Below are 16,323 nucleotides of genomic sequence, written 5' to 3' on the forward strand. Positions count from 1 at the left end.
AAGCTAAATCCGGCAGAACGCAATTATACGATTGCAGAGAAGGAATTGCTTGCTATTAAAGACGCCTTCACTGAGTGGCGGCATTGGTTGATGGGTGCCACACACCAAATCACAGTCTTTACGGACCACCGAAACCTCCAGTTTTTAAGAGCCGCACGTCACCTCACTCCTAGGCAACTGAGATGGATGCTTTTCTTTTCTGAGTTCCATTTTGTGGTCACCTTCCGCCCGGGATGTGACAACCGGAAAGCCGATGCTCTTACCCGTCAAGAAAGCCATTCCACAGTGACGGAGTCTCCGGAAACCAGCATCATCAAACCTCAGCAGGTGATAGGGGTGATCCATACGTCGGAGTTTTTACACAAGGTCAAAAAAGGCATCCAGACCTTTGCGTGGAAGAAGTGGATTCAGTTGCACCCGGAATGGAAGATACGTCAAGGACTGCCAAGGAAAGGGTCTCAATTGCTTCTCCCCACTCTTGCTTTGAGGCAACAAGTATTCAAGTGGTGCCACGATCTACCTTGTGCAGGACACACTGGAGGGAAGAAGACCTTGGAAAAACTGCTACGCGTATATTGGTGGCCCACCATCCGGCCGGATGTGTTTGCTTGGGTTCAACGTTGTGAGGTCTGTTCACAGGCCAAAAGCGATCATAGACCAGCGCAAGGGCTGTTGCAAACAATGCCCACACCTGTGAGCCCTTGGGAAAGCTTTTCAGTCGATTTTGTGGTGGGACTCCCTCAAGATCATGGGATGACGGCTATAATAGTAGTTGTGGACTATTTGACCAAGATGGGCCACTTCATCGCCTGTAGAGGGGTACCAACGGCTAGTCAATTGGCCCAGTTGCTACTTATCCATATCGTTCGGTTGCATGGCTTGCCTAAAGTCATTGTTTCGGATAGAGGGGCACAATTCACAGCGAGGTTTTGGAGGGTCTGGTGTGATCGTTTGGGCATTGCTTCATCCTTGTCCACCAGCTTTCATCCGCAAACGGATGGACAGACTGAAAGGTTAAACCAGACCCTCAAGCAGTACTTGAGGTGTTTTGTGGATACCTCTACGGAAGCATGGGTAGAGTGGTTATGGTCGGCTGAGGTGGCATATAATGATGCCATACATTCCTCTACATTGTGTACCCCGTTTTTCTGTACGTATGGGTTCCATCCCAGATTTGTCCCTTTGAGTGTGCCAAGTGTAGAAGCCCCTATTTCTCAATTGCAGACACGATTGGTGCAGTTACGGAAGACAGTTTTGCAGGCCAGACACAACCTTGTGAAAGCTAAGCTTAGGTATAAGGCGCAGGCCGATAGACATCGTAGACCTTGTCCTGGGTACAAAAAGGGGGATTGGGTGTGGCTGTCCACTAGGAACATTCGTTTCAAACGGTTCAGTGTTTTCAATCCCCGATTCATCGGTCCTTATCAGGTGGTTCGGCAGGTCAACCCTGTTGCGGTGAAACTCAAACTCCCCTCCCATTTCAGGATACACCCTGTGTTCCATGTTTCACTGCTCAAGCCTGCCCGGGGTCCGAGTCGTGCCGCCCCTGCTCCTGTGAGAGTGGAACAGGAGGTGGAGTACGAGGTGCGGCGCATCTTGGACTCCCGCAGAGTCAGGGGGAGGCTTCAGTATCTGGTGTCTTGGAAGGGATATGGTCCTGAGGAGGATTCGTGGGAGCCGGTGGGGGCGGTCCATGCGCCTAGACTGGTGCGGAGGTTCCATTTGTTGCACCCTGGTAAGCCTGGTGGCAGTCAGTGAGCGTTGTGAGAGGGGGTGTACTGTCACGATTCGCCCTCCCCGACCTCTGGTAGATCACTGCCTGCCCTGTGATGAGAAACGGGATGGGAAAAACTACAGATCCCATGAACCTTTGCACCGCGCACGTCTATGACGCGACGCGGTGAAGGATTAACAGGAAGTCAGGCGGGAGATGCGCCGCCGATTATTCCTGTTTGTGCCTTTGGGTCGAGTGCGTTGTACTTGTTGGAGTATCGTGGAGATCGGCAGGGGCAAGTGTTGTCAAGCGCTGAAGAGACACGCCGCCTTAGCGTGTGTGTTCAGTGCTGTTCGTGTTCAGAGACCCGTCTGTGGATTATCCTGGTGGGGCTTCGGAAGCGCCTACAACGTGGGGTTCCCTGAACATTTCCGCTCGATTTAGGATTACCTGGAGGGGCTTAGGAAGCGCCCGAGTGTCGTTCCATCAGTCAAACTCCAGGTTTTTGCCAGGAAACGAGAGGGGCGTTTTCGGTCCTCTTGTCTGCTCAGAATACATTTGTTGTGTATATACAGGGAGCGTCTTGCTCCTGTTAATGCAGGACACCGTGTTTTTGGTGCCGCTTTAAATCACAGTACTCAATTGCCACTTTAAAGCGCTTACAGAGCTGATCTGTAAAGACGCTATTCACATACTTTGAGCTGGGTTTATGATTTGTTAACTTTTGTGTTATAGGGAATGTTGAGTGACAGTCTGGGGTAGTCGCGTCTTGCACACCCTGAGGTCAGCATTTCCTCGGAGGAGAAAGACTTTGTTGTTATTTACTACCATTACCAGGAATGGGATCGTTCTTTTGCTTTCATTGAATGGTGTTACGGGGCAACTTTAGGTTATCTGTATTCTTCCTAAGGGTAGGTGTTCATGCTGGCCTGCTCATTTGGAAACTAGGAAGGGAGGGAACCAGGGGGTTTGCTAATGATCTTTGCCTTGTATTTTCCAGTAATTCACCAGGGGATATAGAGGCCGCCCTTAGATCCTTCCTGCAGATAGGCACACCTGTGAGATATACAGGTGAGGTAACAGGGGTTTGGTTACATTATATTTGACACGGTTGAGGGTACTGCAGTACTCATCCCTTGTTTCTGTGGTTACAGGTTACGGTGACCAGAGCCCAGCTGTTCTCCTCCGGACCCCAACTTTTCCCCCGCTTGATCACCTTAACAGTCTGGGCACAATCACAGTCAGACTTGGGTTGATCTAGAGGTGGGCCCCCATATAGCATCAACCCCATCCTGAGGAGCATCCTGAACCGAACCTGACAGAATAATCGGCCTAAAAGTTCTGCTCCTCCTGGTTGGGTTGATAGCAAGGGATGGCTACCTTAGATGAAGTAGTGGCCGCCTTAGGCTTAGTTCAGGTTGAATTGGCCGCCTCTCGCCAGGAAACGGCTGCGTTGCAGGCACGCATGGATGCTATGCAGCGGAACCCGTTTGATGCAGGTAACCCTACCCCGCCACCAACCTCGTTGGTAGTTGAAATGCCTTCTCCAGTACCTTTGGCCCCCCCAGAAAGGTTTATGGGTGATAGAAAGAAAGTGCAGGTGTTTATGACCCAGGTGATGATGCATTTCACCTGTAAACCCAAATGCTTTTTGACAAACCAATCACGTGTTTCCTTTCTGATCTCATATTTGGGAGGGGAGGCAGCCCAGTGGGCTGTACCCATAGTCAGGAACAATGATGGAATCCTATACGATTGGGATCTGTTTCGAGCAGAATTCGAGAAAACGTTTGACAGAAGAGCGGAGACCTTCTCAGCTGATAAGGAGCTGTTGGTTCTCAAACAGGGCAATTCAGATATCGTGACTTACCTGAATCATTTCCGTAGATTAATTGCAGAAACTGATTGGCCTGAAGCCAAACAGATGGTTCTGTTTTACCAAGGGCTCACAGACAATCTCAAGGATGTAATAGCACAAGTTGAACCCCAGCCTACCACATGTGCAGCATTTATCGATTTGGCCCTACGCTTGGATCACCGATTGAGAGAGAGAAAGGGAGAGTCGGGAAGAAGAGACAGAACCCCGGTGTTCGGGGAGAAACCGACTAGTGGGGATCTTTGCCTTGTATTTTCCAGTAATTCACCAGGGGATATAGAGGCCGCCCTTAGATCCTTCCTGCAGATAGGCACACCTGTGAGATATACAGGTGAGGTAACAGGGGTTTGGTTACATTATATTTGACACGGTTGAGGGTACTGCAGTACTCATCCCTTGTTTCTGTGGTTACAGGTTACGGTGACCAGAGCCCAGCTGTTCTCCTCCAGACCCCAACTTTTCCCCCGCTTGATCACCTTAACAGTCTGGGCACAATCACAGTCAGACTTGGGTTGATCTAGAGGTGGGCCCCCATATAGCATCAACCCCATCCTGAGGAGCATCCTGAACCGAACCTGACACTTCTGCACCCTTATTTGATCGCCATCCTTCCCTTGGAGGGGACACCTCAGTCTTACGTCCCCGCTTATCTTATTCTGATTCGGGCAGTGCCACCCGCTCTGTTTCCTCTTTAGTAGATGGCACCCCTTCTCTCCTAGCATCTGTAGATTCTGACGGTGCTCCTTCTGCCTCTTTGAATCCTTCAGTCTTGGGAATAGGCTCTCCTTTTCACCCATTGGAGATAGGAGCGGACACCTCAGTCTTACATCCCCACTTATCTTATTCTGATTCGGGCAGTGCCACCCGCTCTGTTTCCTCTTTAGTAGATGGCACCCCTTCTCTCCTAGCATCTGTAGATTCTGACGGTGCTCCTTCTGCCTCTTTGAATCCTTCAGTCTTGGGAATAGGCTCTCCTTTTCATCAATTAGAGAATACCGACTCCTGTGGAAAAAACAGTATTTGTCATCCTCGTATGAAATATTTACATCTCTGGCGCCCTCCTGTGGGAAGACCAAGTTCACTCCTTCACCAGGAGTGGATTACCTTCATCTCTGTTTCCCCCTTGTCAGATAGTGATCTACCTAATCTCTCCATGTGGCGAACTGCCTCTTCAGTAGGTGTGAATCCGTTTGATTCTCCATCAGACAATACTTCTTTATGCCTTTTGACAATAACTGATTCTTCTGTTCCCCCCCTACTGGATGCTACCACCCTATCTCCCTGTGGGATTGATATCTATCTCTTTAATCCACATTCAGAGATTTCCAATACACTTTCCGCAACTGCTGCTGATACTGACTTTTGTCCAAGTACCACGGGATATATAGATCCAGCTCCAGGGGCAACAGATCTTTCAGCTCCCTCTTTAAAGAGTAAGGTCCTCAAGCCTTTCCCATTCGGGGCTACTACACCCATTGCGGATAGCAGTGCTTCTGCCTCTCTCTTAAGGAACGATGCCTCCACTTCTGCCATCTCTGTGGAAGCGAAATATATTACAACTGACACTACATCCGTAGGGGTGAGCGTTGCCTCCGCTCTTATGCTCTCAGTGGATACTGACTGTACCAGGACAACAGAGGCTACTACTCCCTTATTGAAGATCGGTGCCTGCTGTCCTGGTCAGTCGTCGGAATCTGACTGTACTGGGGCACCAGAGGCTACTACTCCCTTATTGGAGATCAGTGCCTTCTGTCCTGGTCAGTCCGTGGAAACAAACCGTACTGGGGCAACAGAGGCTACTACTCCCTTATCGGAGATCGGTGCCTTCTGTCCTGGTCAGTCAGTGCAAACTGACTGTACTGGGGCACCAGAGGCTACTACTCCCTTATTGGAGATCGGTGCCTTCTGTCCTGGTCAGTCAGCGGAAACGGACCGTATTGGGGCAACAGAGGCTACTACTCCCTTATCGGAGATCGGTGCCTTCTGTCCTGGTCAGTCAGTGCAAACTGACTGTACTGGGGCAACAGAGGCTACTACTCCCTTATTGGAGATCGGTGCCTCCTGTCCTGGTCATTTGGCGGAAACTGACTGTACTGGAATAAGAGTGGCTACTACTCCCTTATTGGGGATCGGGCCTTCTGTCCTGGTCAGCCAGCGGAAGCCGACTGTACTGGGGCACCAGAGGCTACTACTCCCTTATTGGAGATCAGTGCCTCCTGTCCTCGTCAGCCAGCGGAAGCTGGTTGTACTGGGGCACCAGAGGCTACTACTCCCTTATTGGAGATCGGTGCCTCCTGTCCTGGCCAACCAGCGGAAGCTGAGTGTACTAGGGCACCAGAGGCTACTACTCCCTTATTGGAGATCAGTGCCTCCTGTCCTGGTCAGTCAATGGATACTGAGAGTACTCCATCTTTTTCCACCTTGCAGGATAGTGATGACTTATTTCCTTCCACAATGGATATCAACACATCTGTTCCACCCGCAGAGACTGTCAACCCCTGTGCTGCTCCCTCCATTGAATACCAAAATATTTGCTTTCCCCTGATGGAATACCAACATCTTAGATCGAAGCTTGAGGGAATACCAACACCCCTGCTTCTAAGTCAGTGGAATGCTGATATGTCTTTGCATGGGTGTACTGACCATACTGCTCCCCCTTTCATAAGTCCTGACCTCTCCCCTCAACTCTCGGGGGGTAGGGAATCTGTTTTGGTTGCCTCAAAGATGACTGACTACTCTCCCTCCACCACCGAGAAAGCATACTCTTCAGTATCACAGCAACATGATCTCTCGGTATTACTCCCGGAGAAAACCAGCTCCCCTGTCTCTGGCACAGAGACCTCCAAACCTTGTTCAGAAACAACGGAGGCCTCTACGTCCAGGGTCGATAAAGCTGAATCATCTGTTTCCACCACAGAGAAATACGACCTCCCTCCTTCCTTGCTTGAGGAAACTAGTTTCTCGCTCTCCTTTCAAGAGAAAGCTTATTTCACTGTCTCAGCGGAACAAATGGCCCCTTCTGCCTATCGTTGTCCTCTCTTACTTCTGTTCTCTTAGCGCCGGGAAACCTACGGGTAGCTGTGCGCTCTACAAAATCAGATATAATAATAATAATAATATCGTTTAGAGACTTCAGTCCTCTCCAGTTCCGCCTTAGAAAAAACGGATTCTCCAGCCTGCTGTTCAGAGACAGAGAAAAGTGATGCATCGAATGCAACGGTCTTTGTCAAAATTGAGCACGGTGTCTCTGCTTCAGAGAAAATTGACCTATTTTCTTCTCCAGTAAAATTCGAATTCCCTCTCTCCTGTCTGGATAAATCTAATAAATTATTCATCTCTTCAGTGAAAACAGAGGTGTCTGTCTGTGGCAAAGAGAAAAGTGACTTCTCACTCTCTGTCCCCCAAAAAACAGATATCTCTGTTTTCACCCAAGAAAAATCTAACCTTTCTGTCGGCACTACTGAGGAAATTGATGTCTCTGTGTGTGCCACAGAGAAACACGATCTCTCTGTCTCCTGCGAAGGAAAAAATATCGCCTTAGTTCCCTCTCCAGAGATAGTCGATCTCAGGGTCTTATCCACAGAGAAAAGTATTGTCTCAGTCTCCTCCCAAGAAAAATCAAATCTCTTTGCCAAAACTGAGTTCCCTGACAGTGTTATAGAGAAAACCGACTCGCCTATCTCACCTACACTGAAAAATAACCTTTCTGACTGCTGTGCATTAAAGACCTCTCCAGTGGTAGTGGACGTCCACGAAGTCTCTTCAGTAAACACCGACCTCTCAGTCGCCTTTTCAGTCAAAACCGACTTCCAGGATGTCCCTCCAGTAAAACCTGTCTCCTTTCTAGTGGAAAATGAAGTCCAGGAGGTCTCTCCAGTAAAATCTGACCTCACTGTTGCCTCTCAAGTGGGAACGGATGTCCACAACATCTCTCCAGTGAAAAATAACATTCCGGACTACTGTCCTCTGATAGCAGACCTCTCTGTTCCCTCTCCAGTGGAGGCATGTTTCCAGGAAGTCTTTCTAGTAAAAAGCGACCTTTCAATTTCCACACTAGTTGAAACTGGCGTCAAGGATATGTCTCTACTAAAATCTGATTCCTTAATTACTTCTTCAGAGACAACTGATGCCAAGGATGTCTGTCCAGTAAAGCCCAAGCGCCGTACCTCCTTTGACAGCACGGTTCTCACTATTCCCATCAACACAGTCTGCCAGAATTACTCATTAGAGGATAGAGGTGCCTGCACCTCCTTAGGTCACAGCCAATCTGTTGTCTCTTCCGGGAATGTTCCACCCTCGGTTTCTTCTTCCTGGGATGCTGAATCATGCATAAGCTCCCAAAGAAATTTGAATTATTCGATCTGCCCAAATTGTTGTTCCAGGTATTGCGCTGCCAGCCACAGCGATGCTGTCCCAAATACCTCAACTACTACTTACACTTCTAGTTGTGCCTACTCACATAAGGTCTGTCCCAATCATCCCAACTGCTCTTTGTCATCATTAGGGAACGCTGAGCCCTACGCTTATCCTTTACAGAGTAATAACGACAGTGTTTGCTTTCGGGGGACCAACCATTCTGTCTCCACCAATAAGGTTGCCTCCTCAGTTTCTGTCCATGATAATTGGGATTTCTATTATTCCACCCTAGAGACTACTGATCTCCCTATTTCTTCCTCAAGAGATGCCTCACCCTGCAGTGTCTGCTATGAAGATGTTGCCCCCCTTACCTCTCCCCCAGAGTGTACAGACCCAGGTGCATACTACCTAGAGGAAATAGATAATTATACAGTCTCAAGTTGTGCAGGTACATTGTGCCCCAAGCATGCAGCCTCTTCTTTCTTAGGGAGCGCTGACCCTTTCTCTTCATCCCGAGAGGATAGGGATCTCTCTGCTTCCTTCTCCAAGGAAGACGCACGTTATTGCACCTGCAGCAGACATGTTTCTCCTCATGCTTCTTGTGCCTCTCTCCTGGGACTTACCTCTCTCTCTGCTGATTCTTCATTTTACATCTGCCCCCGTGGGCCCCACTCCGAAAATATCAGCCTGCTTCCGTCCTCCCCAGTAAAGTCATACCCTTGTTCTTCGTACCCCGATGTGTCTGTCTCTTCTGCTCTCTCTACTAAGACTTATCCCTTTGATTTCTGCCCCATCAGCACCTACCTTTCGTTATTCCGTAGCTTGAAATGTGACCCCAGTCTTTGATCACACCATGAATACATCTGGAATTGCTGCCTGGCCATGTTCTGGGCCATCATGCCATGCTGCTATCTCTTCGTGGAATGCCCTGTATCCTCGCATCAGTTACATTTTCTGTGGAGAATGATTTCTCACTCATATTGAAGAACGATCTTCTAGTTCTTTGCCTCGCGCATGGGGCTAAGTATGCTGCTCATACCGTGTTGGAAGAAGAAGCATAACAAGGCGGAAATAGTGAGTCATCTCTGGAAGAGTGGTGGTCGGTGTATGTGAGTCCATGGGGAGGGTGGAGGGCATGCAGCGCTCAGATTACAAAGGCTTGTTTACTTGTATCTGTAGAAGCAATGTATACCAAGACGTGGTGGCAAGCTCGCTGAGCCAACCAAGTATGTACTTTTGTCAGAGCTTGTTTATATTTTGCCACAAAGTAGATCCATAAAGAGACAACTTGTGAAATATATCCTAATTTGCTCAATACAGTATATTTAAAAAAAATGATAATTAAGAATGTATAATTGCAGTCCTTCGTAGCCCTCGGGTCTCGGCCCTACTATACCTGCTGCACTCTTGAGAGGTACGCCCAGGGCTTTAAGTGGGATTAAAAAACTGGGGGGTCTCTCAAAGGGGCGTGGCCAAGGTAATTAAGGGCATGGCTTAAAAAGACGTAAGCTAAAAATCTGTGCTTAGCATAGTGTACCGCCCGACTTGTATTTTGCTGTTTCCATCATTGCATTCAGATATAAGATACAAGTAACTTCATACATACAACAAGTAAGGACTATTGGCTTTGTCAATGGTTGTTCGTTGCATAAGATATATAAGCAGCAACTATGGCTTGTACATAATATTGAAAAAGCTTTCACTTAAAGCCCTGGTGACACCACGACAATGTTGCTGCTCATGAGTTTCAAAAAGAGAAGAGAAATCCAGAGAGAAAATGACTCTCTTTAAAGGATTTCCCTCCCACTACAACGCTCACCTGGCATACCATCAAGCAGTAACTTCTCCCTTAGTGAGAAGTGAGCACATGCACATGGATGTGCCTCCTGTCACTGCAGTCCGGGAAAACAACTGACCGCCTGTGCCAGGGCACAAAACAGAGCCCGATAGAGACCTGTTTCGAGGCCCCCTTTAAAAACTGCTGGTGCCAGCACTGGTGAGACCCGCCCACTTAAAGGCCTGGGTTCGCCCCAACTTTATCACATGCAGAGAGATGCACTTTCACATGCAGGTATCCAGGGCTTTTAATGGGATGAAAAAACTCGGGGGTCTCTCAAAGGGGCGCGGCCGATACAGTTAAGGGTGTGGCTTAAAACGCATAAACTAAAAATCTGTGCTTAGCACAGTGTTCCGCCCAACTGATTAAGTCATTGCATCCAGATATATAATACAATAAGTAAGAATACCAACAATCCAGGCCTATTGGCTTTGTAAATGGCTGTTGGTTGCGTAAGATACATAAGCAACAACTATGGCTTTTCTGCATATAATAATTGAAAATACTTCTGTCCTGAAAAAATGACACTGTAAAAAACAATAAGGAGTCTCTTTCAAGTTACATCACAGGCAGTGAAGGGTGGTACTGATCCAGCCAGCAAAAGGCCATGATAAACTTTTCACGCATCAATGTATCACTTACAACGGGTCCATATACACATTTAGATTTCCTGACTGTTTCGCTGGGGGTCAAGTTTTATTTTCTTTGATCTAAATTAGTCTTCACAGATCAACACTCTTCCTTTGGTCAATGGACCATTAGTCGAGTAGTTTTTGGTGATATTAACAAATTCACTAATTTACCTTATAACTTCACAGTAAAAATAATCAGACTCAGGTAAGATTCAATAGACTTTATCTGCTAATTCAATCAAAATTAACGCTCATTTGTACAGTTTCACAGTGCAAACTCCAACTTTCACGAGAGAGAAAAATTAATTTATCAAATAACATACACAAATGCATTCAACAATTTAAACACATTAGGAGTGATAGATGAAGAGACAAAAGGACATAGTATCTCATACTTTGTAATGAAATTTTAAATTTACAACATAATTCTATTTATCTAATGAGGCTGTCTTTCAGTACTTAATCTTCCCAGTCTGTTCTTCTCAGTAGCAGTTCTCGCCTACTCCTCACTCAGCATCAACAATGCTTCTTAGCAGCAGCAGCTCTCTATCTTAACCTTAGGTTGCTCGAATTATATCCTTTAATTTTGCATGTCCTACCTTCAAATGTTGTAAATGTCTGTGAATCCTGAACTGTGATTGGGCCGGGGCAGGGGAGTTATCATCCCCTCATGTGGTCATTCCAAAATTCTTAACTAATTATTTGTTTAGTAAACTCTTCCCACTTAATTTATTCAATTCTCATGACAATTCCTGTTCACATACATCTCACAAGATAGATAGATACACATTTTATATAATTTCTTCAGTTGAGGATCTTTTCCCAAGCACTCGTCCTTGGGTCTTGGCAGACTGTCAATGTCCAGGTCAGCAGATCATTCCAGGACTCTTAATGCGCAGACTCAACTTGCGTTGCGTTTCACCCGCAATCTTTTCTTGCGGCTTAGCATATCAGGCCTAAAACGTCTACTATTGATGAAAGAATCATAAACAGATGTTAATTTCTCAAATATGTTATTATCACTGTTTACCGCCCCCTTCTACTCTATCCCATGTTATTTTCTTCTTTGTTAAGCAAAGCGTTAGCAGCAAAAAACTTTTTTTAAGATTCAGGCAATCATATGCCAGGCATGCAGTACTTGAGACCTACAGTTAGCAACTCTTTGCGCATGTGTGAGTTTTTCCGCTCAACTAACTAACCACAAGAAGTTTCATGACCTTTAATGTGTGATGTGACCTGTCTTTTCTCTGCTGAAACACATTGTGTATCATCAAGTCTCTTCTTCTGTGCACGGGTCTGCGTTACTTACAGGGGCTTAAAATTATTTCTAACCTGAAAGATATGCATGGGGGTCTCACGTCTTAGATCTGTGTTGGTCTTTACATGATGCATCTTTCTTCCCAGTATCATCCTCCTCTCTAATTGATTTTTCAATTATATCTTCTAATCTCCAATCTACTAGGGGGATCACCTCATACTCGCTTCTGCACCCCCTGACACCCTTCGCTTTCTTCCTAACTATAAATGCTTCTCCCATGTTAGCTGTCATCCTCTTGCAGCATGCTTTTGTCACCTAAAAAATAAGACTCGTCAAGAGCAACAACAATCGGGGGCAACAAGGCCTTGAACAACCCCGACAGTCAGGAACACCTGTCAGGGCCCCACCTCCCTCGTTGACCATTTTCTTGTAATGGCCTCAGTCAGTGACCCATTGTCCCCTTGTACACGCCCACCCTTCATGGCCATCAATATCATTTTTAAATTAGGTTCTACTTTAAAATCAAGTTCAAGGGAGCTCACAGGGGGCTTATCTTATCAAACACGAGGGGCTGCTTGTCTTGTTGCCATTCCACAATGATTTCTCTAATCGTGCACTTAGCCCCTGTATGCAATTTGTCATGAGCAAATACTGATCCTGTGATACTGAGACCTGGTTTGCCCACGCAACCAGGCGAGTGGGGCCTAGCCTTATAATTATAATATTCAAGCGGCAGGTGAGTAATTCCTAAGATCCCCCACTTTGATATCCTTTTTCCCACTTGGCCAATCTCTCTTATGACCTGCTTCTTTCATTCTTGATATCCGATCTCTCATCTACCTGTCAGGATCTGTAGTCCTTCAGGGGTGTTATCAAATCTAGTTGTATTAACTCGCCCAATACAGGAGCTAACATGTCTTGGTTGCAGCTGTACTTTTATTCTGCATAAAAAGAGGTACAAGAGACAGTGAGTGTGTAATGTTTAGGGATACCTCTTTAAGGTAATGCAATGTGTCTACTGAGGTAGCTTGGGTAATAAGGGAGCATACATAGCAATGGGGCTAGACTTGGATGGGCCCGTACTATGTATGTGCTGGTACCAAATATGTGTAGAGGGGGATGGTCAGTATCATTATCAGTAGTTCTGAGCATGTGTATAATTGTTTATGTAGGGCAAAAGAAATAGAAATACAGGAGGCCAAAAATCATTAGTACACCAAGGAGGAAAAAAAATGTCAATGCATCACTTGAAATGCATTTTGTCTCTTGGTGGGGCTGCAGAGGAAGGCTTTACTCCTGTTGCTGCTCCTATTCTCGCCTCTGTTTTTCCTGCTCGGTGTCCAAAGAGATGGCTGGCACAGCCAGGGCCAGACAGATGTTGGAGGGAGAGATCCATGGCTTGTGGCCACTAATGTTCACTGTAGTAGCAATGTGATGTCTATCACAGGAATGGGTCATTAAGATCTAGATCTCTCTACTGGTGAACTTAAGTTCCTGATGCAAATTGGAGTTCCCATTGGCAAGGGTGTTTGTTGGTCATGTACTGGAGGGGCCTCAGTTGGAGGGGGCTTTGACGTGTGTTTCAGCTACACCTGTAACTTGTTTAGAGACAAACTTTGACATTTGTGTTAGCTGAGAAAAATAAACGGACATTTCAGTTTGTACTACTTCAGGCACACTCTCTGTAACCTATGACTAGTGACGCGATGGTGTTCATCATCTGATGTGAGGTTAGAGGGTGGACTGACCCTGAGGTGTTTCTCAAGGTGATCAGTGCTAGTGGGAGACAGTACAGCCTGTTCTTTTCCAATGCTTCACACAGTTTACTAGTTTTTTAGGAAGCCGTTGAGGCACTCCAGGATATTGTTACTTTGGGTGTGGAAAGCTAACAAGAGTTTCTGTCATTCATAACAAAGTGGTGAGGTGGGAGACTATATTATTGACAGAAGTACATGTGCAAATGTCGAATCTGATCCCCTCAGGAATTCCCCACCAGAGTATTACCTCACAGACCTAAAATTAGCAGCAGACTTGGCATTACAATGGACACGGGGCTAGGCTTTATCACTGGTGGCGGCCGGTGCAACAGTGCTTGTTGGCACTCCCCAATGACCACTTCTGCTACAGATCTCCTTACTACCACCCTTTAACAGTGTTCCTCAAGTCTCTATACTCACTCTGACCCAGATTCATTTAATTAGTTCTGTAGTGCCACTCATACCAGTGTAGGGTGTCAAAACACTTTACATAAAACCTACATTATATAGAGACAATCACTCACTCATGCATAAATCAGTGTATAAGAAATAATACATAAAACAGAAGTGAAGGCCTCACTTGTCATCCTTACTGGTGGCCAGTATAATATAAGAGTGCTTGGTTTGGAGAAGCACAAACTCTGCATTTAAACCGTAACACCATGGTTGGGAGTTCTCTTGTTAATACGAATTTCTACTTTTTTTGCAACATTAGAATAACAATAAAAGACTGGGCAGAATATATATTGCTTTAATCTATACCTTGTAATATCTCTACAGCTCTTAGATGACTGTTAATAATTCACTGCTCCATATTATTGTGTTAACATATAAAACTGTAAGTAACAAAAGGCTACCAAAAGTAATAACCCACTAACCTATTTACACTGTATGCACTTTCTGATTTGCTGGTGGCAAGGAGCGCAACATTAAATGCGTTTAAAACCTTAATATACTTGGAAACGGTGCCCCCTACCTGAAGTCAAGCACCCAGTGTGGTGGCACTGGTCGCACCAAGAAAAACCACCGCCCTAGAGCCAGCCCTGATTACAGTGGAGGGCCCTCGTCATTGAAGTATTGTAGAAATATTACTTTGAAGAGGAGGTTTAGTGATCCCTGCTGGCACACAGTGCAGGTGGGGGCTGAGCATTGTGATCATCTCATGTAGGTTGGGAACAAACCAATCCTGGTATGTTTGGAGAGACATGCCTCTAGCAGTGTGCGAAGGGAAAGCTAGCTGGTTTAGGGCTGAAATAGCAATGATTGGGGCATGACTGGCTTCCCTGAGGATATCCGTCTATTTATTAAATCTGTTCCCGTCTGTGTGCATCCTCTAGGTTCCAACAACTGTTTCTCATGGTCTGGGGCACTTTCTTGTATTTCATTTAGGTAAAAGTGAGCTGCCTTTGTATAATGTCCAAAGGCACCCAAGGGGCCTGAAGATGGCAATGTTTCACTAGCTAACACGACTTTGGTGTACGTGTTATTAAAGGGGCCGTCATACTGCATCCTTGGCTGCCCTAACTACAAGGGCATTTACGGAGGATACAAAGTCCTGGCATTAGTGTGGGCTACGCACTTCACCACTGCGACTGAATTTGCCGTGTCTAGGCTTGTATTAAGTCTTTTAGGAGGGGGCGGTGCATGACAGGGCTTCCATCAAATTTGAGGAACCCACGTCTGTTCCACCGCATGATGCTGGAGTGCACTGTTGTGGTGACCTAGGCTGAGTTTGAATACACTGTTATTGTTTCTCCTTGTCCCTATTTGAGGGCTGTCACTAATACTACTAGCTTGACAGCCTAAGCTGAGTAATGTGGCACCAAGGTTATCTGTTTTGTTATCTGCAGTGTGCCTTGTGATATTAATTCTCCTAGCCCCCAGTCCTGAGGTTGTAAATCTATAGTTTTATCATCAAAATAATGGTTGGTACTCTCAGGTGAATAAAGCCTACATCATGGGGGCCCTTTGTCTATGAACTGGGGGGCACCTATACAATGTCAACCTTCCTTGATTGAGCCAGAGACAGTATTCCGCTTCGCAGACCTTGTCTCTAGTGTGGTGCATAGGAGTATATGGTCTTGGTAAACAGCTATAGTGCCTAAGTGGCCTTCCTTTTCTCCAATTTAGACCCTGTATATGCACTTTGCAAGAAGTTAGTCTTGTAATCTAATGTTGTGTTATCAAATGTCATCTTGGGGCCAGGCATGTGCATATTTTAATGTTTCCTTATTACATTCTTTACACTATTTTCCTATCCTGTTCTTGTTTCCAGGGAACACCTTTATCATGTGTTCGAAGGGGGATCCCATGTCTCTTTGGCGAACCCTTAAGTTTGGATAGTGAGGTTGCTCTGGAGAATACATTAATATTTACTCCATTAATAGATAGTCTACCTCTCTCTTTAACCTGGAACTCCCCTACCTCTGACAGAAGGCAGGCCTGTTGACTTAGCATCTTTATTTAAACTTTTGATATTCCTCAATTCTTTCCCTTCCATTTATTCCATATCATCCTGGAGATCCACTCGTCTCCTACTCCTGACAAAATGTTACCATAAATTCAACCTGTTTTTCTTCCCTTTCAACTCACTTATTCTCATACGTTCTTCTAAATAATGTAGTTTCTTTTGACTGGTGAACCTATGAGTAGAGACTAGTATAACATCTTAGCCTCTCTACAGATACATGACACAAATATTTCATTTTACTTTCATAACGCTGCCCATTTTTCTGTCAATAATGCAGCTATTAACGCTTCCCTAACTATTTCTAAGATTGTTACTATTTCAGGCTTTCAGATATTCAAAAATCACTGTCAATTCAACTATTTCTTCTGTTTCTGATCATTCCGGTGTTTCTATCATGAATGTGTATTGCTATTTGTAGTTTTT

The sequence above is a fragment of the Lissotriton vulgaris genome, chromosome 5, assembly GCF_964263255.1.
Source record: "Lissotriton vulgaris chromosome 5, aLisVul1.2, whole genome shotgun sequence".
NCBI classification, from domain to species: Eukaryota; Metazoa; Chordata; class Amphibia; order Caudata; family Salamandridae; genus Lissotriton; species Lissotriton vulgaris.